We start from the raw sequence: 27,063 nt of genomic DNA on the forward strand, positions 1-27,063 counted from the left end.
CCCCTGCTGTTGTCAAGACAAAGAAAAGACCAAGGGAGCTGCCTTGGTCTCCTGCTTGTGGGCTGACTGCCCTCCTAAGTAGCCAGTTCCCCTGCTAATCCTTGTGTGCCCTCCTGACCCCTATTTCCTCTACTCTCCTAATCAGCAGAATCAAACCAGCAAAGGGCAGGGCCAAGAGATAGACCAGTATCCCGGGGCTCTGGGGGCGCTCAGTGATGGTGAGGAGCTGGCCAGGAGGAAGCCAGTCTGGGAGGAGAGAGCCAGGCGACCTGGATTCAAACACAAACTTCTTTGTGCCTCAGTTTTCTCATCTGTAACATAAGCTTGTAAGAAGAGTAAATAAACAGAAGTGTGTGAAATTACCGAGAGGAGTGTCACGCACAGTAGGTGACAATGGCAACGCCAGCAAGGCTTCAGCCCCTGGGAATTATTGCTGGGCGATCCCCTCTCCCACCTCTCCTCTCCCTGTCCTGAGCCTTTTTTTTTTTTTAAAGATTTTATTTATTTGAGAGAGAGTGCCATAGGCACACACAGGCACGTGCTCCCAAGAGAAAGGGGCAGAGAGGGAGGGAGAGGAAGAGAATCTTTAGCAGACTCCACGCCCAGCACAGAGCCTGAAGCAGGCTGGATCCCACAGCCCTGAGATCAGGACCTGAGCCAAAACCGAGAGTCGGGTGCTCAACTGACTGAGCCACCCAGGCGCCCCGTCCCCCTCCCACGCTGGTTTTAAGATTCACAGAATTAAAGCTCACACATGCTCTGTGAGGTCTTGAGATTTTTTTTTTTTTTTTAAATTTATTTATCAGAGAGAGAGAGGGGGAGAGAGCGAGCACAGGCAGACAGAATGGCAGGCAGAGACAGAGGGAGAAGCAGGCTCCCCGCTGAGCAAGGAGCCCGATGTGGGACTCGATCCCAGGACGCTGGGATCATGACCTGAGCCGAAGGCAGCTGCTTAACCAACTGAGCCACCCAGGCGTCCCGGTCTTGAGATTTTTAACAAGCGTTGAATACCCAGGTTCTTCCCAGGGAACCCTTGATATCCACACTCCTGTGGATGGTTTTAAAGGCTGACATCATGGATGGCGGGGTTTGAGCTTTGCAGGAGAAATGGGCTGATCTGAACACTACGGGCCAGGTGCCGTCAGCCCTGAAGCCACACACTCTCTGGGGGCTGCGCCCCTCCCTGCAGCCCTGCAGAGTTAATGTTGCAGAAACCTCATTAGGAAGAGACATTATGCAGCCCTGGATGACTGCACCATAAAATCAGCCTGGGTAACTTCTCCTCCAACCGGGCTGTTTGTTATGCAGCCGCTGAGCATCACTGCAATCAATTCCCACAACAGAGATCTCGGATGAGATGCTCACACCCCAGAAAGCAACCTCAGAGCCCTGCCAAGGACAAGCTGCTCCGAGGCTGGCATCCCATTCAGAAGTGAGTAGCTCGGGGACAAGCAGGAAACAGAACCAGCAGGCATGGGTCCCAGCAACCAAGGCAAGAACAAAGTAATGGCAAGAGGGTAAAGAAGGCGGGGGGGGATGCAGGCCCCTTCTAATCTGAATGCCAGGGCAAGGCCTTCCCTATACACAACCATCACACACTGACCCCCAAGGAATCACCAGGCATTCTACTGAGCCCGAGCAGAGATGTATGGGGCAGACAAAGCTCTTGTCCTGGATACCTACAGGCTGGTAGAACCAATAACCTCAGGCATTCCCAGACCTGACACACAGTGGTGGTGGGTGGGGGGAGCACAAGTGCAGGAGAAAGAGTCAAGATCTAGAAGAAAGAATGTGAGGTCTGGAGCCAGACAACCCTAGGCTCAACTCCAAGCTCTGGCACCATTTACTGCCTGTGTGCTCCGAGACAAGTCACTCCACCTCTCTGAGCCTGGTGGCTCATGAGTGCAGGGGGGTTAAAAACAGCTCCCTCTTGTTGAGTTGTGGTAAGGATTATAAACCACACATGCCTTTTATATAAAGCACAAGACTAGCCGATGTTGTTAGAAGTCAGAATCATGGTTACCCTTGGGGGTGGGGAAGATCAACAACCGGAAAGAGGGACTGGAAGATTCTGGGGACTCCAGATGTTTTAGTTCTTGACCCTGTGCTGGGCACATAGGTGTGTTTGCTTGTGAAAGCTCAAGTGTTTTGCTTGTGAAAGCTCAAGCTATTTCATAGACATGAAATATAGATATGATATGATATACAGATGATATATAGGAATATAGATATGAAAATACGTGACACACACATGGATAGCTGCAGCTTGCTGTTTGTATGTTACACTTCAGTGACAAGGTTTTCAAGATAACATATGCAATGCCACTCTCAGTCCCTGGTGCTTTGTAGGCGTACAACCGACGCCAGTGCGGGGTATCCCTGACCCCTCACTGGAGGAGGCAACTGGGGGAGAAAAGCTGCCAGGTGACAAGTTCCAGAAGAATTGGAGCTTATGATTCTAAGTGGGGGGGATATGCAGACTGAGGGGATGGTGGGGCAGGAACAATGCCCACCCCAGAGTGAGGAGGGACTAGAACTAACTGCAAACAGACACCGACGTGGGAAAGCAGTCTTGGTGGGCATGTGAGGAGTCTGTGCTGGGCTAAGATGCTTCATCACCCAAGGAAGACACAGCAATGCATGTTTTGGTTCCATATCTTCCCGAAGATAGGGGGTCTGTGCCCTGCCCCAGGATCAGACCTCAGGTGAGCTAAGATGCTGCTTCTGGAGGAGCAAGGATCTTGGGGAGCTCAGGGCAGGAGTGGGGGGAAATGGACCCACAGAACTGCCTTCAGAACAGGTCTGGATTCTTTTTCTGCCTTGTTTCAAGAAGGTGCTAAGGCAGTTTGAAGGATACATTATTAAATGGAGTAAGGTAACAGAAACCAGAAGAGGTGGGGAAAAAAAAAAGGACAAAGAGACAGACAGAAATGGGTAGACATATATAAAACAAGAGAGAGAGGGGTGCCTGGGTGGCTCAGTGGGTTAAACCTCTGCCTTCGGCTTGGGTCATGATCCCAGGGTCCTGAGATTGAGCCCCGCATCAGGCTTTCTGCTCAACGGGAAGCATGCTTCCTCCCTCTCTCTCTGCCTGCCTCTCTACCTACCTGTGATCTCTGTCAAATAAATAAATAAAATCTTTTAAATAAATAAACAAATAAAACAAGAGAGAAATACACTCTGTAAAAGCCTTTGCATCTACGTACACAGGGGCCCTGGCTTCCCCCGACCGCGGGGAATGTGGAGACGGAAGTGCTGTGCACTTTATGAACCTGCAGACGAAAACAAGCTTGGGAGAGGCATGGCCTTTCCTGGTTCCAAAACCAAGCATCGAGGCCTCCCGCCAGTCTCCCCAGAGAGGTGGCCAAAGGATGGAAAAGCAAGACCCTCATCAGCATCTCCAAAGGAGGCCCAAGTGTGCTAGGTCACTCGCTTCTCCATCACTTCCCAAGAAGCCAAGTCACAGATCAGCCGATTCTCCAAGAGGTCAGTTTGCTAAATTTCACTGTTTCCTTTATCAATTTGGTTTTAGCTGGGTGGTTTCCCATTTGTCTTCCCAGCGGCCTCTTAGAATCAGTTGGATTGTCCCTGCCCCACCTCCCTGCTCTGCAGCCACAGGAAGAGACTAGAGGTGGTTTCACCATAGTTCAAACACCAGGAGCAGGGGTAGAGACAAATGGAGCAGTCCTGCACATACTCTAATAATGACAAAATGCAAACCGGTCAACGCATACCAAACAGTTAAAGGAAGTAAGTCAAGGTGATGAATTGGTCATTTGACAAATTGGCCATTCCGTGAATTGACTTTTGGCAAATTGGCTTTTAGCAAAACGACATTTGTTTTAAATCGGTCTGCTTCTGACATAGTGATGTTTTTCACAGGACAATTACTTACACTCCCGGTCTGGTACCAGAGCTTAGGAGAAGCCGTTTTGCAGACTAATTAGCCCCACACTATCTAATACAAAGCCTTCCACTGGACTAGCCTAACCCAAGGTGGAATTTAGACTACTTTGAGGGATACACACACGGTACAACATGCGGGCCATCCCTCCCCTGTATCATTTTCCTCAGTTAAGCTCACCAAAAACCTGAGGGGCACACTCTTTGGGTTCTCCCAGGTAAGGACTTGGGAGTGGGATGGGTGGGATTGAGTGTGGTTTGGGAAGGGGAAGAACTAGGGAGGGAACAACAAGGCTGGGGCAACTAGAATCCAGGCTGTCCCGAGGGAGAGGACTCCATTAGGTGCCAATGACCAAGTGGCCAGTCTGAGCTTCCCCATGGAGAAGATAGAGGCCCTGACCAATGAGATGGGGAGCTAAGGCCACAACAGATACCTGATTCTATCGGACTGAAGCCTGTGGCAGGAGCAGTGAACGAAGGAAACCAACAGAGTTTCACCAAGTCCCAGGGCCATTACCAGTCCTCTATTTCCTGACCACCTTTTTTTTTTTTTTTTTTTAAACCAAAGGCAACACCCAATGTCTCCCCATTTCTTGCAGTATACTCTGCACTGTAAGTCTTGGCCTCTGGAGCTGTTCAGAAGAAAAGGGGAGCTTGAGGGAATGGGATGGCAAAAGAGAGGTCAACCTCCCCTAATGTCCCTTCCACATAGACACACAGAGGCGCCCAAAGAATATAAGACCCCTAACCACTTCCCAGGCAGGCAGAAAAACAGAGCGCTGGCTGGTTACAGGGCGAGGATGGTCTTTAGTTGCTGACAGTTATCCACAAGGGGCCACCAGGAGGGAAAGCCCAGGAGCTAAAAGGAGCCCTCGCCCGGAAGAGCTGTCTATGGTCCTAGGAGCCCTCATCTGGAGGAGCTGTCCGTGGTCCTGACCCCTCTTGGCTGCTCTTCTGGTCAGGACTGAAGACACATTTTGGTCCCATCCAATTTCAACCTTACCCATCTGGCCCACAAACTAGACCTTGTCTATTGAGCTTTTTTCCCCAAAAGCCCACAGGACTTTTAGCATACACAGAGAGGGTCAGGTAAGCATCATTATGAGTTGCAAGGGACCCACTCTTAGAGAATGTGCTAAGCCCAATCCACACAGGGAAGCTACTTCCAGATAGGGGTTACGTTTGATCCTGCCCCATTTCTCCAGAAGTCAGACCTTTGCCCAGACACAAACCTAAGCACAGAGAGGTGCTGAAAACTGGCTCTGTCCCCAAACACCTTCCCTCAGATCCTCCCACCAAACTTTAATCCTTAGGACCCTAACGGTCATCACTGACTCTTGTATAACACACAATTATAATTAATGATAATGATGATAATGATAACTACATATATTGGGCACATTTACTATGTGCCTGGCACTGTGGTAGGTATTTTATATGTTTTATATATATTATTTTACCCAATCTTTAAAGCAACCTTCTAAGATAAATACCCCCACCACTTGGCTGTGCTGACTGTTGACAGTGAGGGAGGTTGGGCATGTGTAGAGGGTATGGGAACTCTCTGTGTTTTCTAGTCAATTTTGCTACATATCTAAAACTGCTCTAAAAAATAAAGTCAGTTTAAAAAATTATCACCATACCTATTTTCCAGACAATGTAACTGAGGCAAAGTAACTTTCCTAGGCTTTCTGACTGAAGACCCCACAGTTCTCCCACTATGCTACACTGGCTTAGCACGTTGGAATCATCAAAGTGATGGACAGGTGGGCGGGAGGCATCTAGATGCAAATACATGTCAGCAGTGACATTTGATGAACTTGGGGGAAGGAGGTGAAAACCTAAAAAGCAGAGTGTGGTAATGAACACTCATAATGTTGACATTGAGTCATCAAAAAAAGGTTAAATTACGTTCAGGGCCCTCTGTTTTAGAACTGAGATGACTGCATAGTAACTTTTAGACATATCTCATTTTTACAAATGGCAGGAGGTTCAAGTATTTTTCCCTGAGCAGTCATGCCGTGGGGAGAGCAGAATGTCAGCCTCAGGCTGGGATGAGCGTGGTTGAGGGACTTCTTACAACTAGATTCCTAAGTCACTCCTTCCAACCCCCCTTGTGGTTGAAAGACAGGGAGGCACATTTTGGAATCCTGTGATGAGGGGCTTCAGTCACAGTCAGTGTGGATAGGTGTGTCCCCGGCCCTCTCACCCTGCCCCTGTTTCACTCTCCTCATCACCTACCCATTCCTCCATGCTTCACAAAAGCATCTGCTGTTTCACATTGCATATCTTGAGTCTCTGGCTGTCAGTAAGGACAGCACAGCTGTTGGGAAGGACACATCTGTCCTCTGCCTTCCCCCCTGGAGAAAGGCAGACTAACATGAGGAGACAGACCAACATTTAGGTCACATCTACAAGTGGCCACAGCCACGCCACCACGGAATGCCAAGTTCACTGCATGCCAGCCTGAGCTTGCCAATCACGGCTTTTGGTTCCTGTGTAGAGCATCTAGCCAGGAGACAGTAACATCCCAGCTTGCAGAGCCCAGGGCCTCCAGCCCAACCCTGTGCTCCAACCCACGTTTGCCAGAGCTCTGCGCCGGAGAGATTGTGTGGATCAGCACACAGCCAATATTTCCCATTTTTCATCTGTCATTGTTTGAGAACAAAGCCACATTGGAAAATACGCAGTAAAAACTACAGCCCTATTACTCACAGTGTGCTCAGAGATGCACAATATTGGCATTGGAAGAAAGGCAGAATCTCAGACCCCATCCCAGACCTTTGCCCTTTTTTGGAGAACAAGTGCCTCAGAGGAACAGAATCAGACTCTGCATTTAATAAGGTGACTTGCATGCACAAGTAAGTTGTGAAGCACTGGATAGAGCACTACTGCTTAAACTTGGCTGCACATTAGACTCTGGGGAGCTTTAAAAAATACTAATGCCTGGACCCCATCTCAGAGATTCTGATTTCATTGGTTGGGGTAGAGCCTGGGCATTGGGATTTTTGAAAGACCATCTTACCCATTCCAGTGTGTAGCCACAACAGAACATCCTTCTACACATGTGATCTTTAACCCTGTCCTCTCTTCCCCTCAGACTACTCATCTTGTCCTCCTCCACTCAGTGTACCTCCCCTTACGATGCTGTTTGCTTCTCCAACCCCTTCTTTCTCAGGATTTCCAATCTACCAGGATTACTGAAACTAGTTGAGTATCAAGAAAAGTAGTTCAGGGGTACCTAGGTGGCTCAGTGGGTTAAAGCCTCTGTCTTCGGCTCTGTTCATAATCCCAGGGTCCTGGGATCGAGCCCCACATCAGGCTCTCTGCTTAGCAGAGGGCCTGCTTCCCCTCTCTCTCTGTGTGCCTCTCTGCCTACTTGTCATCTCTGTCTGTCATATAAATAAATAAAATCTTTTTTTAAAAAAAAGGAAAAGAAAAGAAATTAGTTCACACTAGAGTGTGAATGACTGACAGCCTTGATGTCCATGAAGTATGTGTTATTTTTAAAAGAGGAGGATTCCTTCATCCCTGGTGACATCGGCTCCATTTTAGGAATGTAAAGAAGATGCTTGTAGCAGAAAGGGCTTTTCTGGTCTCTTGAATTTACTTTTTCTATTCAGCTAAACTTACTATACAGGAAAAGAGCTATTTATAGCATAGGTAAAAGTTTATTATTAAATTCCATGGTTAAGCAAAGACACCTGCCTGTTTACCTGTGTGTATGTGCCACTCTCTGTCTCCTACTGATGGGGGGCTGTCCTGAGACATTTTTGGTGGGAGGGAGAAAGAAAGAAAGGGGAGGGGGTAAGAGAGTACTTTCAGAAGTCAGGAGCAGAGCCTGGGGGCCAGTGCCATAGGTGACAGGATCAGATGGTGACCACATCTATCATAACTTTTTTAAAAGATTTTATTTATTTATTTGAGAGAGTGTGTATGAGACAAATTGAGAGAGAGCACGAGTGGGTGAGGGTCAGAGGGAGAAGCAGGATCCCTGCTGAGCAGGGGCTTGATTCTAGGCCCCCGGGATCACATTCTGAGCCAAAGGCATACGCTTAACGGACTGAGCAACCCAGGCGCCCCATCCCTCATCCCTTTGTGGTGACTCTGGTGCCAATGTTTCTGCACAAGTACACTCCCCTCAGACTCAGGAGCTGCCATGGGGAGGGTCCAGAGACTGAGGGAGGGTAGAGGCCAGACCAAGTGTATTTAACACATGAGCAGCAGAGGCTTGAACCGAAGCCAGAATCCCAGGCAACGCCTCTGAGCCCACCAGCACACCCTTGGGAGGCACCCCAGAGGAAGACCCCACGGAGACCTGAAGGGCCACAGCCCCAAAGCTGCAGAACCCACCCCCAGGCTCAAGGAACAAGGCAAAACCCCCTGGTGGAAAGGTAAGGAACCCAGACACAGAATGAGAGACACGGAGATGAGAGACCAACAAAGAGAAATGGGCGAAAAGAGAATGAAGGAGAGAGCAGCTCAGAGAAGGAGACAAAGAGAGCCAGACAGAAAGAGAAGGCGGCGGGGCCGAGACCCCCTGACTGAGGCTGAGGCTCAGAGGCAGGGACTTGGCTTTTCACAGTAGCCAGAGGCGAGCCTGTGTCAAGGCTGACAGCCGCTGAGGTGCAAATGAAAAGAACCAGCGTGTGAGCCTGCTGGGGCCCTAGGCTCTGGGCTCAAACACCTGCCCCCCCCAAACCCCAGCCTCTCTCCTTGGCCAGCAGGGCTGCTAGGGTAATTTGCCCCTGGCTGGAGGTGTGAGGCTCCAATGATGAGTGTGAAGCCTGCAGGTGACCCACCCTCAGGGACACACCCTGTGTGAGTAATCACCGGGCAGAGGTGGGAATGGAGCCCGGGCTACCGCCGCTTCTTCCAGGCAGAATCAAGTCCCGGGGTGTGCATGCGGGTGTGTGCGTTTGTGTGTGCACGCGCACGCACGCGCACACGCACATGTGTGTGTACATGTGGGGGGCGCTGCTGTCCTCACTCGTGGCTGGAGAGGGAAGGCTTTTACAAAGAGAAGGACCTGAAGGCTAGTGGTAGGCTGGGAGCCAGAGCCAGTAGGGAAAGGAGATTGTAGTGGAAGGGTGGGGGGCCTCTGGGAAACAGTGGCGTGCTGGGTGCACCGTTCATGTTCTCTCTTGCGTACCACAAGTCCAACAAGCACTTTCCATGTAAGCTAAGAACAGAGACTCTGGAGCCAGACTGTCTGGGTTTGAATCCTCGCTCTGCCCCTTACTAGCTGGGTAACTCTGACCTTGTAGCCTAACCTCTCTGTGCCTTAACTTTCTTCTTCCTTAGACTGGGAATAAGAAATAATAATTCCATTGAGCTCAGGGGCTTCTGTGAGGATCCGATGAATGAATATGTGTAAAGTGTTCAGATCGGTCCCGACCGGCCCTCGGTAATTGCTGTGTGTGTTAGTCATCGGCATCCTTGCTGCCCCTGGAAGTGCCGGCCGGTGGGCTGGGGGCTCTGTCGGAGCAGCAACCAAGACAGAAGATGATTCCATGGCTTTCCATTTGGGTTGGGGAGAGAGAGACACTAAAGAGCACAACTGAAGACCTTCAGGCTGATTTCCAAGATGGATGAGTGCCACATGGGAACTAGCACAGGGCACCCTGCTAAGGAGTGACTGGGAAGGAAGAGGTTCTAGTGGCCAGTGTGGTCAGGGAGGGCTGCCCTGTTTGTCCAAAGGGAAGCCAAGTGGTGAGAAAGAGGGAGCGAGACAGTCCTGGGGAAGAGCATTCCGGGCAGAGGGAGCAGCAGGGGAAAGACAATGAGAGAGGAAGGAAGTGTCAGGCGACAGAAAGGAGCCCAGTGTGGCCAGTGTGGCCAGTGTGGCATGAGCAAGGGAGGAGGCGTGGCTAGAACGGAGGCAGGGACCAGCCAACAAGGGCCTCGAGAGTGTGGCAGGACATGAAGCAGGACTCTATGTGGGTTAGAAGCTGTTAGGTAGGAGACAGGCCAGGTCCCACTGACACCTTCAAGACCGGCTGCTGGGAGATGAATGAATTATGAACGGGGTGCGGCAGGGGGCAGTGAAAGCAAGAGTTGAACCTTCTTAACAACCAGGGAGGGAGGGTTTTTAGGATGAGGAAGCTGAGGCCCAGACAGCAGCTCCAGGATGAGGGGAGTACAGGCCCACAGCACTACTCTCCACAGAGTGCTTACGTCTCCCACGACTTGGTGCCTTCTCTGTTACCACTTACAGAATAGGTTCAGTTGGGATCCCAGGGTCATCCAGTTGGTCCGGAGTACGGCTGGCCCCAAAGCCCCTGTCCATGGAGGCTGGCCCCCTGCTGGTGCTGAGGAAGGGCAGAAGACCCCCGGGGGCCCTGGTTCTGAACACAGAGCTCTTTCCTGCTCCAACCCCAGCACACGTGCCCCCATCATAGAGGGAAATAACTCGCTGTGATGGGAGGAGGGCTGTTCAATGTCAGAGGCGGTGCAAGGGGCAGAAACCCCTTTATGATGTGTTTGAGGTCATTTCCCTAAGCCGAGAAGACACCTACCTCCCCTACTTTGGTCCCAAAAGGACACTCCAGTTTGATGAGATTCTATCCCCTATCCCCAGAACTCAGCATCTGTCCCTTGCAGAAGGCAAACACTATAAATTCAAAGCACGGATTTATTTTGATTTTTTTTTTTTTTTTCCCATTTAACATGGACTTGCCAGCTGCATCAGAAAACCCATGACTGTGGGCCTGTTCAGACACATTCCCTGCGTCATTTCCACCATCCTCTCGCTGGAAAGGAGCTTCTCTTGATATCTTCCCATGAAGCCTGCCAGGCTCCCTAGGGAACTTAACCTTTGTTCATCTCACTACTACCAATTAGGGCCTCTACTCTGTGAAGTTACCCGCGACGTGGGAGACTTTTGTGTGGCAGAGTAGCAAATTACTACCGCCGGGCAGGGAAGATAACCTCCAGGGTTAGTTACTGCCCCGTAGGACACTTACCAGCTCTGTATCTCTTGCTGTCATTTTACTTCCACGTTCTCTTTCACTGCGTATAAGCGCTCGGTGCCTGAAATTCTCCTTGAGACAACTTCACCAGCCTGCTGGCTTTCTCATTAACGACGTAAATAAACCTTTGGCACACAACTATTTTCTATTTGTAGGAGAGTCAAGTTTCTAGCTTTTTTACAGTAATGCTGGGGCCGCCGTTTATCTTCGTCTTGCAGGCGAGACGAGTGGGGCTAAGAGAAGCCAATGAATCAGCTGAAGGGCACAGAGCCAGCAGGTGCATAGGCAGAACCTGGACGCCCCGCAGTCTGCTGCCGGAGCCCACAGTCCCAGTGCCCCTGCCGGTCTCACGGGTCATCTGGGTGCACAGGGGGCCTTCGAATGACTTGATTGAACTCCTTTATGTTACAGGAGCGGACCCGGAGACGATGGGAGCGAGAAGGCTTGCTGGTGAAGGGCAGAGGACAACTACAGCTGAAAAGACACTTCTCTCTTAATGACTGCCTCGTCTACTGACATTTAGCCCAGGTCTTTGCTGGGTCAAGGCCACCCACAAGGAGCAAAGAGTGCCAGCCACACAACGAAATCTCACCTGCCTGCTGGAGAGGTGAGCCATCTCCAGCAGGGAGTCACTTCTTAGAGTGTCAGCAGGGCTCTGACCCTCTGACCCAGAGGCCACGGAAGCCCCAGTGGACCAAAGAGGGGCCGCGCAAAATCTGCACATCTCCTGGGATTGTGTGCACGTTTTGGCCTCTGTGCCCATTGCCTCCGATTCTCAAAGGGATACAACTGTGAAAAGATGACGCATCCTGCCTTGTCTGCAGAGAGCCCCTGTCAGAAGCAAATGAGCTGCCTGAGAAAGAAACACATTCATCTCCGAGCACTTGCATAGGTCAGCCTGTCCAAATGAGCCCATTCGTGACTATGAGAACAAAACCATTCGAAAGTCATTGTTTTTAATTGGGCCATTTCCTTGGTCAAGTACCTAAAAGGCCCAGAATCTATAGGACTGCCTGTGGAAGGTCCAGGCCTAGGGACACATATACCCACTCAGATGCCACTTCCAGGGGCACAAGAGCAGCCAAAGGCCTCAGGGCCTCACCCAGCAGAATGGAACATCAGCTCCCAGAGGTAGGGATCCTCATCGGCATTGTTGGCCGAATACTTCAGGACTAGAAGGGAGCCTGGTTCATCTTAGATGCTCCACAAGTGTTTGCTGACCAAATGAGAATTGTCCAGGAGGAAAGAGATATGTTACTGACTGATGAGACCTCTAAAAGCCATGCCAAGGGCACAACCCAAAAATAAGATTGATAGCAAAAAATACTTGTCCAAGATTCCAGAGATGCGGAGCCAAATTGACCCCTGGACCAGGTCTGTCTCAGTCCAGGTCTTAACTACACAACAGTGCCTCCCTCGATTCGTGGGAGAGGTGGCGGAGGACAGAGCCACAGCAGGGAGAAAGGAAGCATTAAGTGAGGTGAGAAGAGGACAGTGCAATAGTCAGAAGATGTGACCTGTGCTGCTGGGACAGTGATTATGAGGCTCATGGAAAGGAAAAGAGGAGAAGCAGCAAGATGTGACAGAGGCTGCCAGCATCCATTTTTCCCTGTCCCTTCTACTAGAACTGTGATTTTATTTGGCTAACAATTTGCCCAGATAAAAGAGTACATTTCTGGCTTCTCTTGCATGTAGGTATGGTCAAGAAGAGGTAAGCAGAGGTTGCTAAATGAAAAGCTTCATAGAGATTTTCTGGAAGCTTTTCATTGCTAGAGATCCCCTTTTATCCTTTCTTCCCCTCTTTCCTTCTTTTTTCTGCCTAGAACCCATATGAGATGACTGGAGCTCCAGCAGCCTTGTCGAGCCATGAGGTGACCTTAAGGAGGGAAGACAAAGCCTAAGGATGTTGAAGCGAAAGGTAGGAGGACCTTGGGACCTTGAATCCCAGCTGGTTCTGGAACTACCATGCTTTGATGTGAGAGAGAAACTTCTATACTTAGTTTAAGCCCCCTTTTTAATATTAAAAAAAATTTTTTTTTTTTTTTTAGTTTTCTTTATATAGACTCAAACTCAATCCTCCCAACTGGCACAGAAATCACCTTGGGGGAGAAGACCAGCAGAGTTGTGCAGCACCCAGCATTCTATCTGCAGAAACATCAGATGGAGGATCTGTAGGCTTTGACATTGGGCTTGACCACAGCAGGAAGCATAGTCTTGAGATGGGGAGTGGATAAGCTTCCTTCACATCCCAGACTCTCTCTTAACGCAGGTAACAAGGGAGGGTGGGAAGACACAACAATGATGTTAAAATGAGAGTGAATGCCAGAGAAGCTGATAACTCCAAAGATGAGGATTTTCAGAAAGTTCCCAAAGCATGTTAATCTGTGGGAATAACTGTAGGCAGCAAGTTCTGGGGCTAGTCCTAAAGCCAGAACCTTCAGGACCACTGCCAGGCCACAGGGGACCTTTGTGGGAATTGGAGAAAGGTGCCCCTTCCTCAAAACACTTTTATTTACTTGGAAACTATCAAAATAAATATACAAGTCTACATTTATAATGTGACTGGTATCCCTTAGAGATGACGCCCTAGGACAGTGCACAGCCTGCACAACTGTAGAGTGACTTTGCACATCCATCTGGTTCCACCACACCTGCTTCAACCGCACAGCTCCAAAACTGGCTGAATGCTGTGTTCCTAATGATGTCTCAGCCTTATTAAGTGACAACTGCATAAGGCCATGTGGGCCCTGGTTAAAAAGGCAGGAGATATTTCCACCCTAAAAAAAGATGCAATGTCAAGTTCAAGCACCTGGTTCAATGTCCTTCAGAAGGAAAATGCAGCTATGTGGAGCAGGGAACAGTTACACTAAGATCAGAAGTTACTATATCTCTTGTCCATAAGTGTGATAAAGACCAAGCACACGGCTTAAGTAGAAAATCACAGTCTAATAATTTGTGGACTGCAAGAACGTATGGCAAAATGAGAGGGGGCACGGATACCTCCAGATTTTATGGAATTAATTAAAGCTTGTTTAAATCATTTTATTGGTCCAGCCCCCAGCCCCTTGGAGGGAGGAAAGCACTTTTACAATTTATGGAATTTAAATAAATACAAGCAAATGATCTCAAGAAATAAATTATTCCAACTTTAATTCTCTGCCCCTGCCCCAACTACCAAAAAAGCCCCCAAACCAAACCCAAACCAAATCAAGCAAGAATGAATTAAATTCCATCTGTGCTTTCCAGCTGGGGTCCAGCTGCTGGCATCATCACACCTTAATGCTAGTCCTGCACTAACCACGTTTCCCAAGGAAGGTCCCTCTGCTTGGGGCTCTCCAGGCCCACCACACCCCTGTCACACTTCACATCTTCGGATGCCAGCTCTGGGACAAGAGAGAAGTGAGCATGCCTCAGATGAAGGGGGGGGAGGCGCTGAGTTAAGTGCCAGTGAGAGTCTTAATGAGAAGAGCTGGAGTTCACCTGTCAATGCCAAATAGTTCCTGGAACTAGTGCCCAGGACAGAGACAAGCCATCCCAACTGTGGCAGGGAGAGAAACGACAGCCATCCTTGTGAACTTGCACTTGTGCCCAGCACTCTAACGGACGGGGCACTGTTAGGAAGCTGACAGGGGGAAATGCTCTGCACCCTGAGGCAGAGGCTTTGTTTCTTGCACTGTGTGACCTTGGGCAAGTCCCTTGGCCCCTCGGGGCCTCAGTGTCCCCACCTAATAAACCAGGGCTATATCTATGGCAATGTTGCTCAAGCTGTAGTGCGCACACAGGTCCTCTGGGGTCTGGTTCACAACATAGGGTGGTCGGAAAGTCTGCCTTTCTGACAACACTGGCCCTTCGCCTCGTTCTCAGCAGCCGCACAGGGAAAGCAAGCCTCTCCCCGAGTGAGCTTGGCAGCTGGTCCCTCTCCAGCCTCTATGATTTCATCCCAGCAGACAAAACAGCGAGCTGTGGACAGAGCCCAGCGAGCTAGCCAGCTGCCTTCTGCATTTCCCTTTCCAAATAAAATTTGAGATGTCACTTTTTTTTTTTTCTCGATCACAGAACAGCCGAGGAAAGAAAACAAGTATTTCCTCCTTCTCCATCTCTGATTCCCAACCCCAATTACCACTTGCCAGAAACTAGCCTTGATACCTTCCTGTCCTCTTCTCCCAGCCCCCACACCCTCACCCTTATCTGACAGGGTCCCCCCAACTCCTCAGGCCCTCCCCTCCACTCTCTGAGCTCACCTCTGGCAGAGGCTCTCCAGGCTTATTTTTAACAGCTCTGATTGAAGCTGGGATCCCGCTGCCATTTATACTCCCTCCTCATTATCAGCTCCAAGCTTCCAGCAGCCAAGCTAAAAAGGCTTCACAGAGCAGGAGGGGCCAGAATGAAATGTCAGCAGCTCCACACGCGTGCCTCCTGCCTCTTGCAGAGCTGTCCCACCACCTTACGGTGGCCATGGTCCACCACCAGCCCCCCACCAGCCCCCCACCAGCCCGGCCCGGTGGCCAGCAGGGTCTTGTTCTTGTGAACACATTTTCTCTTCCAAGCCTCAGGACACGTGGTATGATTTAGAAATGCACCGATGTGAAAAGACTCATAGAAGCAGAAAAATTAAATCCCATTTAGTACTGTACTGAATGAGAGCCACCAATGAGCCCCTCCTGGGCAGCTTTGTCCCCATTTAGACATTAGGCACATGTAAACCACCCACCCATCACTCTACTGAACTTAACAGCCTTCCTGCCCCTCTCTTGAGTTCTGCAATATCCAAAGCTCCGTTTTCTCCTCTCTAAAAGGGGATCGCCATCCCCACTCTTCAGGCTACTGGGACCGTGAAATGAGAACAGGCAGGTGCCTGCAGTCGGGCTCCGCCGGCTCCCCACCTTGCATGGCCGCCCTCTCCCTCAGGGGCGTCCCTCATGCACACCTCACACATCAAATGCTACGATCACCCCTGGTCCTTGAAGCTGCTGACCTGTTGAGCCTCAGAAAGAAGAGACAGGCGAGCAAGGAGCGCCTCAACACTTCACTGTCTCTGAAGAAATTCAAGGTCATGTTTTACATCTGCTCTGCAAGGTCAGGGTTCGTGGGAGTGTGTCGGACTCACCACGAAATAATTTACTCCTGGGTCACCAGGGCAATAATTTTTCAGAGAAAGCATTTCCAACTCAGTACACTAAAATGTCAGTTCATTAGGGTTGTGGGGGTGGGGTCGGGGTTAGAGGCGAGAATTAGGATCTTGGCGACTCTTCTGTTGGGAGGAGAAATGAGCTGTTAAAAGCACAGAGATGACATGAGATGGAGTGAAGTGAACCACATAGGCACTGGGACATAGCGTTAGGTCGCCACGGACTTTCTGACCATACTTCAGAGGATCGCCTGCTTCTGGCCCAGAATTGACCATGGGTAACTGAAACTGTGGAGGTGAAAAGCATATGGGTACTGGTACAAAAGAAAACAGTCTAAAATGTATGATAAGTGGGTATCTTAAAAACAAAAAACAAAAAAAACCCTGTGCATCTCAAGGAGACCCCTCCAGGAAGTCTTCCCTGATTTACCCCAGTCTGATCACTGAAGACGACTTTATAGTCTTTTAGCACTTGGCTATGTGGTCTTGTCTGCAATCCAGTGCACCTCAGGAAAACATTAAATTTCTCCTTGTTTCCAGCATTCAGGGAAGCCCATCCCCAGCCACACACTGTCCACAGGCAGCCATGGGCCTTGTCATCTCTGCCATTCCCACATATACCTCTACAATCACCAGCATAACAATTTTGTTAAGTTATTGTTTTGATATTACCATTTCAGGTGAACCAGGAAGCCCAGATTATATAGTTCAATCTGCAAAATTCTGATCACACTACCGGCTATCAAATGTCTGGCAAATCCAGTCGCCTTGTGACAGCTAGAATGAACGACTATTCCCAGAGTGCTTTCCACATTAACACAGTGACTGGACTGTGTGAGGAGTACAAGCAGGCATGTCCTCACAGAGCTCACTGACGAAACTAACAGTGATGAGTGATCCTGATAGCTGAGAGTTCTGGAACTCTCTCTGCGCTCTACACCACAGTGTAGAGCAGTGCTATCACACTCCTCAGTTCAGAACTGGGGAAATGAGGCTTACTTAGGAATGTGGTAACTCAGAGAAAGCTGCACCGCTAGAAAGCAGAGGCTGGGTTTCCAACTCTGATATTCTTACTCCAGAGCTAAAGTATTAACCGTGAAGTCCATTCTACCACCTCAGACCCTGACTGAGACAGGACCCTGAGTGACAAAAAACCCAGGGGGAGGGGGAACCCTGAGAAAGAGAGAGAGAGAGAGAGAGAGAGGACCCTGAGAGAGAGAGACTAGATTCTGAGAGAGAGAGAGATAATCCTGAGTGAGAGAGAAAGACAGATCTCTGACAGAAAGAGACAGGACCTTCAGTGAGGGACAGAACCCTGACAGTCAGAGTCAGGACCCTGACACAGAGAGAGAAAAATGGGATCCTCAGAGACAGACAGGCCCCCGAGTCAATGGGACAAGCGTGTAACAGTAACCCAGCCCCCACAGGGACGGCTACACAAAGGAGCTGACTATGGAAGGAAGTCATGTAGAAGAACGCCCCTGGGCTGGAGAGGCTTGGGAGGGTGACTGGAAGTCAGGTGAATGTTGAGGGGAACATGAGGATTCAGAGAGGCAGAAGATGAACCACGCCCATGGTGCTGAGGGTGTGTTGGGACAGAGCTGAAAAGTGGGTCTGTCGGGGTGTATGGGGAGAAACAAGCCTGGAAGGGGCCTGGTGCCAAGGGGCCCCTGAAAGCCAGCAAAAGGAAGGTAGACCTGAGCCAATGCAAAGAAAACCACTGAAGTTTCAAAACCAAGAATGGACCGATTGGAGTGATGGCCAAGCAGGTGATGCCTGGCGCCCGAAAAGGGAGGGCCAAGGAGGGAGGGGGGCCATCTGGCTTTCCCCAGATGTGGAAATGTCTAGGGCAACAGATCAGTGTGGCTCTGGAGCTCTCCAGCTGTGTGGCCCTGGACAAGACAGCTAGCCTCTCTGGTCCCGTATTTCCCGAGAAGTGAAACAGGAACAACCGTAGCCCCTCAAGTGGGGCTGCTACAGGACAGAATAAGCTCATGTGCGTGAAGCACTTAGCCTAGCACCCAGCTCGCAGTACCTCGAGGTCATCGGCTCTTATGACATTAACAGAAACACAGGCTGGCAGGGAGGTCCTGGGATCTGCTGGGCGGTTGGGAGTGAGAGGTGGGGCTGGGGACAGGGGTCCGGGTGAGCAGTCTTGATTTGCAGGTCACCTCGGGAAGGGGAAGGCTGAAGTCAGAGGGCGGGAGGGGTCAGATCTCCCAGGCGCCCAGGGGACCCCCAGAGCAGCAGGTTCAACAACAGCAGCATGCGGCCACTGCCCCCGGAGAGTTTCCAAAAGCAAGAATGGCAGAAAGGTCATGAGACTCTCCAGGGGCCGAGGTCCAATGTTACCGGATCTGTTGTGCATCTACTCAGGTGTCTGTCCGTCTGTTTGCCGCCAGCGACCGCTGGCTCGGCCCCTTTCCACCCCTGCCTTTTCTCCAGGCCCTGGCCCCTCTTATCCGCATACATGTGTTAGGTCTTCAGGGCGGGGGCACTTTCGGTCAGTCATTTGTTCTGCTTTTCCTTTTCAAGCAAATTTAGTTCAATGGCCCTTGAGCAGCTGCCCTGACCCAGAAGGGGGAAAGGCAGCCCCAGGAGGAGAAGGAGACTCTGGCAAGCGTCTGGCCTGAGGGAAGCCACACAGCCAGGCAGTGGCCCAACAGCGGCTGCCTGCCAGGAGATGGAAATCAGACATGAAATCAGAAGACAAGCGGCCCCAGGCACCCCCGGCCCGGCTCTGACAGCACTGACAGCTAATTAGAAAGCTCCATTTGAGCCTCATGTTGAAAAGCCATTTAATAATTAAATGTCTTATCTGTACTGAAATTCCTCTGACAATATATACTTAGAGTGTGGCCAGAGAACACATTTTCTCACTTCCGTCACCCTACAAGACACAATATTTGAATCCAAGCATCTCCCCCACTGACAACAAGTGACACCATGTCACATGATTTGTATCGAGAGTGTTTGAGCGTCAGGGGGACTCTTCCTCCAGGCCCGTGGATCGATGTGGCACAGAGAGACTCACCCTCAGAAACAGGCTTGACACGAACATGTCCCTGCACAACTCACTGAGCTGGGAGGCAGGGGACAGGGGAGGGCCAGCAGCCTCATGGGCTATGAGGAGGGGCAGTGAGATCTGCATGGTCCCCCGAAGCTGCACCCCATCCTGCTGGCAGCAGGGGCCATAATGTCACCAGCATCCCTAGGTGCGCTCTGAGGGCCATGCAGAGCTGCGAGCAGAGGGTAAACCCCAAAAGGAACACACAGAAGTCTCTACAGGGTGACCAGATTGAGGTGGGAGGGAGTCCCAGATGGTCCCAGTTGGGGCACAGAAAATAAAAGAGAGGGAGACTGCCCACATCCTCCTGCTATTGGTTTGGAGCTCTCCTCTTGGGACAATCCAAGCACTGCTCCCCCCTCGACCCCAGGACAGGCTCTCAGAGAGCACAAAGCTGTGACTCTGTCTCTGCTTCTGGAACTTTCTCTTACCATCCGATTGCCATCCGAGCCAAGGAAACCCCCAGCAGAGACTGCATACTCAAAAGAATAAGACCTGAAGGGAATTTAAACATGACCTCGTTCAACTCTCTCCTCTGACCAATGTAAGAAACTCAGAGAGGTCAAGGGCCTTCTCCAAAGTCACCCAGCTGGTTAGCTAGTGCTCTTTCCACACCCCTACCTGCCATGCCTCCAGGAAGCATTATGGCATCGTGGGGCCTTTGCAGTCAGAACGTTCAGGTCCAGATCCTGCTCTCGTCTTATAGGCGTGTGATGTGGTCTACATCACCAGCGCTGCCCAGCCTTGGGTAGTAGCCGGGACTTGTGGCTGGCCTCACGGTGAGCCTCTGTGCAGGGCCCCAGGCCCGGACAGCACCGCCCTGCTTCAGGGTGTTTATGACTTTGCATATCAGGGATGCTTGAGTCACAACCAATAAAACCAAGCCTCTCTCTTCAGTTCATGCTGTCTGCTAACCGTTGGAACTGTCCTGGACTATCATAACTCAGGGACATCAAGGGTCTTAGAAAACACTAACTGTACCTGCCCCAGCTGCGACCCTGCCCTCAAGGTGCTTTCCATGCTCTTGGGTTCAACTGTTTATTTACTGTGGGCTCAACTGCTGTCTCGCCAAGTGTGGTCCTTGGAGCAAGAGGGTCCAATCGCCTGGGAAAGGCAGAGCAGCAAGCCCCTCCTGGACCTGCTGGTTCAAGCTCTGCATAGACAGGAGACCCCCAGGGGACTTGACACTCCTTCCAGCCTGGGAGGCCCTGGTTTAGGACACCGTGGGGAAACCCAAAGCTGAGGGCCCCAGAGCCAGGCTGGCACCCAGCGCACCATCAGAGACCATCACAGACCATGTGTGACATGGTGCCACTGTCCCTCTGCTCTCGAACAGGAGGGCGGAAGAGGCCCAGCTCGGCAAGAGCTCAGGTGGAGAGGTTCTGAGTTGCTCCAGTGGGAGGCATGGCAATGCGGCCAGCCACTGAGTCAGGAAACCGTTACACAGTGTCTGGGGGGGTACAGGTTCCAGGCTCCCCAACCTGGGTCTGTACACCCACTCCTTATTCCCCAGCCCTGGGACCGCTGCAGTCTGCTCAGGGCTCCAGGACTTGTTCCTACATGTCCACTGTGACGGACAGATGCCGGGAGAGCCCGCAGGTGAAAATCTGGCCCTGGCCCGGTCCCTGATCGGAGCTCCAGCACTGACAGCTCTGACTGTGATCAGGAGCGACGGAGACTAACTGCTACTCCACATACCCTGGGGGGGGGGTGCAGAGCTGGACCGGAGAATAGTGGGTGCAAGTCCCAGGACCGCAGTTGGTGTCAAGCACACGGGCAGAGCAGGAACCGCGAGCTCTCCCACAGGGAGCATGGTGTGTGCTGGGGTTCAGGACAGGGAGCAGGGGACACGGGGGGCCAGGGGAGACTGAGAGGGACATCCTTTCTCCTCCTTTCTGTCTCCCCCAACACACAAACAGGCAGCTGCACATCCTCTCTGCCTGCAGCGGGACACAAGGCTGGGAGGATCGAGCTGCCCTGGGGTAGAGGCGACCGACAGGCCCAGAGGCCCCAGAACACTGCCCCGGTCTGTAGCAGACAAGCAACTCTCCTTGTGGGGCCGGGAACCAAAAACCAAGGCATCGCCGGACTCCGTAGAAACCACCTCCTGGGCCCCTCCGTCATGATTTTAACAAGCTTCCACACAGCTGCTTAATTTTTACAACAGCTGTACTCTTTTTCTTTTTCTCCTTGAAATGTTCATTTTAGCACAACTGAACAGAACACTGGAAATTCCAAACCTAGTTAGACAGTGATTTCTTCAGAGGGCCATGTCTCAGGTTAACAAGCCCTCCAGGAACGGAGTTCCTTCTAACAAGGATGCCATTAAACACAAAGCCCCCAGAAACCTCACACAGTCCCTAAGTGTCTGTCACCCAGTCACAACCAACTGACAAGAGGGTGTGTCCAGAGCAAGTTATGCGGACAGCTGGGAGCAGGGCAGGCCCAGCCATTCCTGGCTGCTAAAAGGAAGGGAACTAGATACATGGATATCTGGAAGGAAGATTGTTCTAGGGAGAGGGAACAGCCCATGCAAATGTCCTGAGGCTGAAGTTTACATAGTGTTCACAGAAAAGCAAGGATGTCAGGAAGGCTGGGGTAAGAAAGGGGGAGAGTGATAGCCAGCTAAGGATTTAGGATATCACACAGAAGGAAGCAGCAAGCCATCTTATAGGGTTCTGAACAGAAGAGCAACTTGATTCATAAGATGGCACAACGAAGTCACTAAGAACAATATGTGGCACGGAGTCAGTGTTCTATTAATATTAGCTGTTGTTAGACTTTACCCCCTGAATTTCCATGTACGCACCCCACATACGCAAATGCGTATATCACTAAAAGCCCTTCAGTAACACCCCTCTCCCTACTGAGGTGTTCCAGGTCCTTCTGTCTGAGATTCAAGCCCTGCTATCATAAGCCCCCATGCGCACTTACCAGCCCAACATAGGCCCAGCTGTAGACTCACTCTCTCTAGACCTGCACACCTCTCCTCCTCTTTGCGTTTGCCTATACAGTTCCCTTCCTCCTGAAGGCCCTTGCGTACGGAATGTCACATCCATCTCAAAGGCTACTTCCTCCATGAAGGCTTCCCTCAGCCCCAGATAGATTTCAAGTCTCCACCATTAGCCAAGCATGCTGTGCCACTCCTGGAACTCCTTATCCTTGGTGCCCATTTCATCCGCCCACCAAACCCCACCTCTGGCCCCTGCCGCCATCCATGAGGAAGGAACCTACCAAGCTCCCCGGCCGGGCTTAGACCAAGCACTGGATGAGCCACTTTGACGATCAGCAGAATAACACAATAAATGCACAGCCCCTGCCTACCCCCACCCACTTGACGAAGATCTGGCCAAGACTCCACCAAGCAGAGAGGGGCAGCCTGCTCTCCCAGGCTGCCGGGCTGCCCAAGGGGCCAGTTAATTATAAATAGGAAAGATAGGAGGGGAGCTGCTTCTTCCTTCAAGTATAAAACTTTTGTCAACAGACAAAAATAAATGTAACAACTGCTCAGATCAGAACTGTTCACCTCTGAAGCCTAAAGGCTTTGCCCCACACTCCATGAGCACAGATGCAGGCATTTCCCAAGACAAAGAACAGTCATGATAAAGAAGAGGAAGGGGTTCAAAACCCCAGCCCAACACCACACACACACACACACACACACACACACACACACACACACACACGTCTAGGACGGCTACATGGCCATGTTTAAGCTCTTGCATCTGGAGAAGGGACATCCTTCACATGTCCGGGAAGGCCCAGAGCAGCCACCAGGCATGAACCCGATGAAAAGGAACTGAGGTCATCCTTGGAAAGTCAGCGGTAGGCAGCACTTCCCCTCCATCACAGAGGCCTCCAGGGACTGTGGTGTGATGACAGCGGGGAACACGACTCACCACCTGTCTTTACAGAAGACATATTAAAGCACTCTGAACTCCCACACAGTTTTCTAAAGCAGGCAGAAGAGAACGGTAGATCAAACAGGGGTCAGAATCTTCTAGATGACTGACTAACCAGGTGCAGATAAATCACAGGACCCCAGAGCAGCTCCAGAGGGTCTGAATTAACGAACTCAAGGTGAAAATGGGGCCAGGACTCTTGAGCTGTTGCTCCCCGGGCCCCTAGGGGAGGCTCTGGCTTCTCTCTCTTAAGCTACAGCCCCAGGTTAGCCCCTGCCCATGGCCGAGAACCCAAGAGACAAAGCCAGACAAAGCCAGCCAGAGAAGCAACTGGTACCCAGAATCTGTACTGAAGGCCTCCAGCAAAGGAGAGTCTGTTGGATCCCCGGTCCCGTAAATGAACCCATAATGGACATCCACTGGTTTTGCTCTGCTTATTGTCCTCTGCAGCATCGGCTCACTCTACCTCCCAGGGATAAACCCATTTTTGGGGAGGGGGGGATCTGCCACCTCCTGCTCTGCGCTCATGGTCAGGTAGCTGTGACTCCACTCCCAGCTCCAAGCCCTGCCCCCATCATCTTTCTGGCCACGGTGGCTGGTTCAAGATGGCCATGGAATCCATCAGAGCCAAGAGAATGGTGTGAGACTTTTGGGACAGAGGCTAACACTCTTTCCTGGTGGATTGGAGCTGAAGGCTGGAGCTCCTGTGGCCACCTTGAAGCATGAATGCAGAGAGAGCTGAGAAGGTGGCCAGTGTAGAAGAGACTTGGGGGGAGGGGCACAGAGACAAAGAGAGAAGAGATGGATGGATGGACAGATGCGTGAATGAATGAATGAATGAATGAAACACCCTGGTATCATCATTTAAGCCCCTGATCAGGCCTCATCTGATTTAAACTCAGGTCTGCTTGATTCCAAACGAGGGAAGGAAGGTAATGGGTAGTGAGTATTTATTGCTGGACACGGTGCAAGTGTCATTGCATTTAGTCTTCACAATAACGCTGTCAGGGGGCTTCTCCCGGGTCAACCGATTCACTACAGGCGAAATCACAGCCAAGGGTCCTTCAACTCCAAGGCTGTGATCTTCAAGCTGTGCTGCTCCACCCCTGGGCGAACAGGCCAGGGCTCCAGGCCAGAGCCCTGACGAGCTCCTCCGAGGGCTGCAGACCCAGGGGAGTTCACATTTTGGGAACCGAGCCAGAGGAGGGCTGCCAGTGAAACACCTGCGTGAGGAACCATGAGGCATAACGTTCTCTGGGAGACAAATGCCACGTCTGCTGGAACACGCTCCAGAAAGATCTCTGAGGGCCGCAGAAGCCTGCAGAAGAGCTGCTGACGATGTCAATGCCCACAGTCCACCTAGCACTGGGGCCGGGCTGGGGTGGGGTGAGGGGGACAATCACCTAAACTTCCTGAACAACAGTGACTCCACTCGGAGCCCTCAGTCGCAAGGCCAGACGGAGCCCTCAGAGTCTTCTGTGGGGATTGCCAAGGACACAGACCGAAGCCAGAAAAGTCACAAAGCAGTAAACACCATCAGAAAGGTGTCAGCAACAAAGCCCGTCACATCCTCACCGTCCCATCATCACATCGGGGAACCCCGCTGCTCCCGCAGCCCACCTCGGGCTGTGGGGAAGCAGGGAATGACACGGGCCTGTGTTCCACCACAGTGTGCTGTAAAACGCAGGGCAGTGGGTTATTTTAACTCTGCTTGGTTTGTGAAGACTCAACCTCCTTTGTTAAGATGACCCCACAGCCTTTCCCCAGGGAGGGCAGGGCAGCTTGCCAAGGATGCCACCTCTGTTCCCTGGGTGTCTCCTCTCTCTGGATACCTCACCTCTAACTATACCACACAACCCCCACAGGGCTGCTGATTCCCCTTGATGTTCAAGCCCATTTGGCCTTGGGCCAGATCTTATTCCCTACAGCGTAGCTCTTCACTGCCCAAAGAGGAACAATCAAGAGCTGCAGGAAAGACTAAAGAAACAAAGGAAAGGGTGAGGAAGGCACCTCTGCCAGGGGCTGGCTGGGAGAGCTTGCCCCCCACCCCAGTCCTGCTGACGCTCCCCCTCCAAGACTGGAAGGCCCTGTCCTATCCCTTGTGCTGCCATCCCAACTAAGAGTGGGGTGAGCCAGGGCGGATAGGGAGCCCACCAGCAGGGCCCGCACTCAGAATAAAGCAGGAGCCAGGCTGGGCTCAGAGAGGTCCCAACCCCTGCAGAGGGAGCCCCGAGTACCCCACTCACGTGTCACCCACACGGAAGAAGTGCAGATTGCTAATAGGAGGGCAGAGCTAGAGGCCGTTGCCTGAAGGTTTGGGAGGAAACAAGATCCTAAGTGAGGCACAGTTGTGCCTGGGTCTTCCCCGCCCTGGGGTCCTGCCCTCCTCCCACAGAGGCCCAGGAGATCCCTCCTTCAGGAAGTCCTCTGGGATGTCCACCCTCCTCCTCCTCTTTCCATCCAGCCCCTCTCCACAACCAGGGGCTGTGCCCTCCCCTGGGACTGGATCAGCACCTGGCAGGTACCTGCCTGAAGCACTTTCTGGAAGGTAAGAAGCAGAGGAAGTAGGGGTAAGAAGGCAGGCAGGCTCTCCTTGGCTGCCTGGGTTCACACCGCAGCTCTGCCAATTTCGTCATTGTAACCAAGCCACTAAAGCTCCTCGCCTCATCTGTAAAATGGGGAGAATGGAACTGAGGCGTGAATGAAATCATTCATGGAAGGCATCTGGCTCAGAGCCTGGCTTATGCAATAAACTTGAGTTTTTGCATCTCTAACTCATCCCTTTCCTCCACGGAATGGAGAGCTCCTCAGGGGTGTGGGCTCTGGGTCACCCCCACCCGTGTCCCCAGCACAGAGCCAAATCTACTTCCCCAGTAACAACACGGAACAACCACTCCACAGGGTGATCAGGAAAGGTCAAAAATGGAGTAAGGGACCCACGCGATGACTAAGAGCCGCACTGAACTTAGCGGTCTTGCTCTGAGTGGGTCCTGGGTCAAGTACGAGAGCAGGTTCCTTTACTCCTCTGAACCTCAGTGTCCTCATCTTTAAACCTGAGATAAAAATGACAAGCTCACAGGGTTACTGGAAGGAGTAAATGAAAGGATGTTTCTAAAGAACTTAGCACAGTTCCTGGCTCACAGTAAGTCTCAATAAATGTAATAGGTTCTGTCACTTTGGTAATAATAATGCTGGATTGCTATGGGTAATGAACACTGACTAGCCTGAGGTCATTTGCAGCCACAGCTACTCTCTCAAGAGGTACTTAAAGGAAAAAAGCAGAACAGAGGACTGCCTCTGAGATGCTGGGGGAGGAGAACTGCCTACTGAGGGCCCAGATCAGAAGAAAGTTCTGGAAGCATCCTGGCAGGCACCCTTTCCAGTGAGAAGCTGGGGGCCCCTGCCGTTCTCAGCATCTCTTCTCTAATTCTGCCTTTTTCCCTCTTTGCGCTGTTAGCCTTGTCACACTGAGAAGAAGGCGTGAAAGGTTGGAGTCTGGAAATTAACATTTCAAAGTCAATGTTGGCTGAGCTCTGCCTCCCGCTTCCCGAGAGCACGGAGGAGGGTGGAGGGGCGGAGCTGGCATGTGCGGTCCCCACAGCTTTTGTGCCTGATCAGTCATCTTTCATTTTCCTTCCGCAACACATGAACAAGAAACATCACTGACAAAGCTGCCCCAGCCAAGATGAGCCAGGCTTCAAACGCAGCTCTGTCCTCTCTGCTCAGGAAGACATGGAAACACCTCCGGCCTCCTCTCCACCTGCAGACCTCTGTCAGATAGGCTGGGCCAGAACCTGGGAGGAAGAGAGCAGTGTGCTCAGCCCAGTCTGCTCAGATACCCACCCCAGCAGCCATCAGGTCAGACAGTGATCAACCTCCCAGACCGGCCCCAAATGAAGCACAGAAAAGCATCAATCGCTTGCTCGTGGATCCGCTGTCCATTCAACAACCCCTGCTAGTAAATTTTACCTAGAAGATATTTGCTGGCTCATTCTCTTCCCATCTGAGAATCATGCCTGGGGAGAAGGCACCGAGAATTTTTTTTTTTTTTAAGATTTTATTTATTCATTTGACAGACAGAGATCACAAGTA

At 51.3% G+C, this 27,063-nt stretch overlaps 1 protein-coding gene across 1 annotated transcript in view; it reads right to left on the reverse strand.

The window, feature by feature from the left end:
- The window catches only part of SLIT1 (slit guidance ligand 1), a 164,214-nt gene that overhangs the window by 60,714 nt on the left and 76,437 nt on the right, over nt 1-27,063 (reverse strand). The window lies entirely within an intron of this gene.

The sequence above is a fragment of the Mustela nivalis genome, assembly GCF_964662115.1.
Source record: "Mustela nivalis genome assembly, chromosome: 2".
NCBI lineage: Eukaryota > Metazoa > Chordata > Mammalia > Carnivora > Mustelidae > Mustela > Mustela nivalis.